Source organism: Penaeus chinensis, chromosome 32, assembly GCF_019202785.1.
Source record: "Penaeus chinensis breed Huanghai No. 1 chromosome 32, ASM1920278v2, whole genome shotgun sequence".
In the NCBI taxonomy this organism is placed as follows: Eukaryota; Metazoa; Arthropoda; class Malacostraca; order Decapoda; family Penaeidae; genus Penaeus; species Penaeus chinensis.
In genome coordinates, this window is record NC_061850.1 from 26,218,386 (window position 1) to 26,223,385 (window position 5,000).

The window sequence follows — 5,000 nt, forward strand, 5'->3', positions numbered from 1 at the left end:
AAGGAAGGGAGAAAAAGCGGTGTCAAAATGGCATTTATTTACAGTCTCTCGAGCTGTGGGAAAGTATGACAGATTTGCATTCTTTTGGGCGAGAGTTCGGGGTTTATTTAACTCTTTAGGGGGGTTTAAGGTGGGTTAGGATCCGAGAAAGAGATGGAGGTTCCTGATAATGGCTAAAGGAGGAAATAAATCGAAAATTCCGCTGTGCAAAGGGGAGATTACCTCACAGGCAGCTGATGACGTCGGTTTTTGGAGGCATTTTGACGGCAAATCGGTTTAAATGGAAGGATTTTAATGATTCTGTTGACCCAAGAGGGAATTCGTCGAAGGCATGACGTTATTCTAGGGGTTTCTGAAGTGGGTTTGGGGGGCAAGACTGTGCTGGGGAGACGCAGGGGGCGGCCTGTGTATTAGGGTGTGACTGATTCGAATTTTTTCATTCTCTCGAGTTTCGTCTTTGGTTCTTTCCCCTTTGGCACGCCTGTCTTCTGTCCTCTAGGCAATTAAGCTTGACCTAAGCTATCCTCAGTTTTAATGAGCCAGATGATGGCTTTATCCAGGCTATAGTCCTACATGTAGCCAAACTTAAGTCAAGCTCCAACATAGCCAAGCCTCATGCAACCAAGTAATCGTATGCTCTGTGGTGTTACCGTATCGTAGCTGATGCTATTTGAACTTTACTGCACACCTGGAGACCGCACTTCCGGATTAGAAGATATCGCTACTTCCACTACAGGCCTTATACTTACTGGTGCAGCCTCCCTGCCTGTTGGCTCTCTGGGAAAGGTCAACAAAACTCCACCACATATGCTTTGGCAAAATGGAACTTGTAGACCACTTCAGCTGTGTGTCACCGAATTGGAACCAGTCTAAGAATATATGAAGTAGATAGGTCCTTTGCTAGAGACACAGAGACTAGTGGTTGCTTGGTAATGATTTGTGTTTGCGTGATGCCACACCGATGCAGGTCTTCCATCAAAGTCCGTAACAAATATTAAGTGAATTGAAAGAGGACGGCCAATATTATTAGAGGGAAAAAGTGTTGGTTTGAAAGCCGCATTAGCCAGGAGGAAGCGGTAAAGTCACGAGGAAATGAGCATATGCCTGACATAGCCAAAGAGGTCTAGAGGGAAGTGGGAGGCAGTGGGGGCCGGAAGTGGGGAGGGATCGGGTGGTTTTGGCGAGGAGGAATTTAAGGTTTTGACTCTGTATCTGAGAAGACTGTATGTGGTCACTAATCCTATGATTCTGTAAATTGCTGTGGATGGATATTTTTTAACCTAGCATAGCCAACCCCAAAATTTTTGTATGGTTGGGATTTGTGTACCATTTTTCGTACATTTTTACTAAGTGACCGATGAAGGTTGTTTTCATGAAAATAACTGTGTACTGCGTTGGCAATTACTTGATGCCTCACTTGGTGCTTAGACCCATGGCCTTTGACAATCTACTGTAGGCTTTTGCATTTCATGCTGATTACATTTTTGTTCCAAAAAGTGTGGTTTGTTGCAAAACATGGCTGCTCTGTGTGTGTGTGTGGGGGGGGGGGCGCATATACATATACTGTTAATGAAGGGAGAAGTATAGACAATGCTATGGCCAGCTTGAGATGCTTTTAACCAAATGAAAAATTAGAAGTGCAGTGAACATATCTACTCATCTACTCTGGTCCGTATACATTTAGTTGCAATATAGACAGTTATCCAATAATTGAGGCTAAAACAAGGTTGTAACCCTACTTTGGAGGGGCTTTAGATCCTGAACGGCCGCAACCAGATCCAGACGAACAAACCGCTAGTTAGGGTGCACAACTTGGAGCAGGCTGACCATGGGTGGCATGCATCCTTGCCAGCAGGCATCTGGGCTTGGTTCGTACTAGTGGATGTATTAATCAAAGGGATCGGGATGATCATGACTGTCACATCAGGAAATATATTTGCAAGGGCCGATGACACTGAAGGCTGGAGTGATGGGAGTGATCCCCAAGAATGCACAAAGCTCTAGGAGGAAGATTAGACTCAGTTTGTATTTAGGATGAGGCTTTTGCATTATTTCTACTGATAAATGAGGAGAATGTCCCATTGTGACCCATGGCTGGAAGAGAGCTGCCAACAGGTAGGATACTATATCCCTGTTCAGGATCCTATTCCTTCCCACTGTGAACAGTGGCACATTTACTATGAAATGATGAAAAAGTCTCTTGAGGGTGCATCACTCTAAGTAACAAATACCACAAATGGAATAATGTGGGAATATTATTAAGTAACACAACAAAATGTTACTGTTATTTCATCCAGTTGTAGACTACCTAGAGAAATGTTATGGTGCGTGTACAAGGAAAACCGTTTATTATCATCTTGATACAATATACCATATGACAAATATAGACCTTGGAAAATGGCAAAAAAGAAAAGTAAAGAAAAAAATCCTTATGCAGGAAAAGAGATCATAACATTGCAAAGGGGAGGCAAGGTGTCTTGACATTGTACGCCAGTGTTCATGTAGACTACAAGCCATATGCCTGGGAGAGACGCCACTTGAGTGAGCATAATGGCTAGTTTTTGGGCTGAGTGCTGGTAGCATGGCACCTGCATCCAGTGGGTCAATATGGGGTGAATGTCTGCAGTCACAGTGCCCTTTTCATTGTAATATACCATTGATATCCATTTAATATCCATGACAGACTGCAAAAAATTAATTTGTATAAATGTAGCATTTAAAAGTTTGTGTGATTACTTGCATCTGCTTTGGATGGTATGAAATTATGTCTGAAATGGGGCTTAGGATGGGATAAGTTTAATAGATAGTTTAGATGCAGTATACAAGAACCAGCTTGTGTAAAGGTTGCATACAAATTGCAATTGCTCTTATCTAGTAGACATGCGCTAAGCGAAGACACCATATTTTGTTGTCAGTGTTCCTTATTGGTAGAACTAATGTTATTCCGTAATTTAAAGTGCAGAGCAAATACGTCACACTTCATTTATTTCACAGAACAGAACTCTTAGAAAAAGAAATGGTCATGAAGAATTTTTAAAGCAGCACTATGAAGTATAACAAATAATCTGCATAATGAATATGTCCCCATAATTGGTCGTGAAAGTCTGCTGATCTCTATATCAAGCAGTGGGCTCTCTTTGGCAATAATCAACAAGCCTCTACCACCTATATCCATTGTTGATCTAGCTGTTGATTTAACAGTAAATAAGTCTAAATTGCAATGACTGGGCATGCCCTGTTAGCACTTCTCGAAGGGAGGGTTGATGGGGGAAACATGGGGAACATTGTCTACACCTCGGTATGCATGGCAGGATAGAGCTGAAACTCGGGAGTGATGTAGGGACTTAGGCTGCGAGTGGCGCTTCCTGCGAAATATTTCCTTTATTTGTGACGTTACTGTTCATGTCTGCAGATTATTTCTTGTACCAACGACTAAAACTTTTTGTCTTCTACAAGAATATCCTCTTCAATTTGCCCTCGCTTAATGCATCCATGTTGTAGAGATTAAACTCTTGAACTTGAAATTTTTAGTTGAGATTGGGATGTTAGGCTTTGCCAATTCATAAAATTAAAGAAAGGAAATTTTTTTGAAAAGCTAAGGAAAGGCAAAGAATGTATATTTGTTACGGTAGATACTCTTATAAAAATTAAGATTCATTAAAATATAACCTTAGTGCTGTCTCCATCTAATTAATGCATGGCAAGCATCCATTAGCAGTACATATGTATGGCAAGATAGAGCTCACCCCAGTCACTAATCTAGAGAGAGATGTGACTGAGCCAGGCCTTGTTTACGTGTCTAGCATGTTTGATAGGGAATCACAGTATGGCCAGAAGTATATAATGAAAGCTTGATATATCACCTTGATTGCAGATGCAAAGTATGTGTGAGTCATGATTATTAGCATATGTTGTGTTACATTCTCTTGCCTCTCTGTATATCCTAAGGAGTGCTTTATGGTGTCCCAAGGAAGTGGATCCCAGTTAGTTGATGTAGGATGAACAGCCATGTACACTGGTTATTCTACTATATCCTAAGTATAGGTGAATCAACATTATGAATAAGATTTGTTTTAGTTTTTCACAGTTTTTTGTATATATTTACTTCATTATAATCCATATTTGTAAAAACTGATATGTAAACTCTAGAAAGTATGCGCATGTTATGCTCATAGGGATGCAACACTCTGTGGAGGAAGTTACCCTGCCCCCATTTGGGAAGAATTTGAGGAAAATATTTGCATAGAAATCATAGTGAAATGTGACTAAGTTGTAAATTATATTTTTAAACCAGCACCAGTAAATTTAGTGTCAGGCAGATCATATGTCATCACATCCTAATGGGAATGTATCATAGATAGCTTATAAGAATTGTTATTGTTTCCTTGCTAGGAGGCCTTTTCTCTGACAGTATATTCTATTTTATCGTGTTCTTTGTGAGTTTCTTTCCCTTCTAATTCTTCTTCTGCTACACCTTTCATATCTTTGTCTTTTCTCATTCTGTTTCCACTTCTCTCTCTCTGTTTTTGTGACCCTCGTGTCATCCTTCCTTCTTTTCACGAAATAGTTATGTCTAGTAAGTAATACTGCAGACAACCTGGAAAAAAGATATTGCGCTTTCTTATCTTGTGTGATATGTTTTTATAAAGATTAAATACTTTTCACAATGCATAAACTTCAGCACTAGCTAGATGGGGCTCAGAATAGACTTGAAACTTCTCCGAAAATTAATTTAGATCTTGCTTCATTGGTCAGTATATTATTTATGAGCAGCTGGTACTTAATTTTTTTTTTAGAATTTGTTTATTATTAGATGTTTTTAAAGTACTTTTGCAATTCTACATTATAAAATTGGGAGAAGAATAAGGAATTTTGAAGAACTATTCAAGACATGGCCATGCATCCCTCCTGTGGGTAAATCAGTGGTATGCTTCTGGTTTGGGTTTTCAGTGTTTTAAATATTTTTTTCTAAATTTTGTGATTGCTTAATTTTTAAATTT

General features: G+C 39.6%; 1 protein-coding gene across 1 annotated transcript in view; it reads left to right on the plus strand.

Moving 5' to 3' along the window:
* The window catches only part of LOC125042377 (kinesin light chain-like), a 123,204-nt gene that overhangs the window by 190 nt on the left and 118,014 nt on the right, over positions 1-5,000 (plus strand).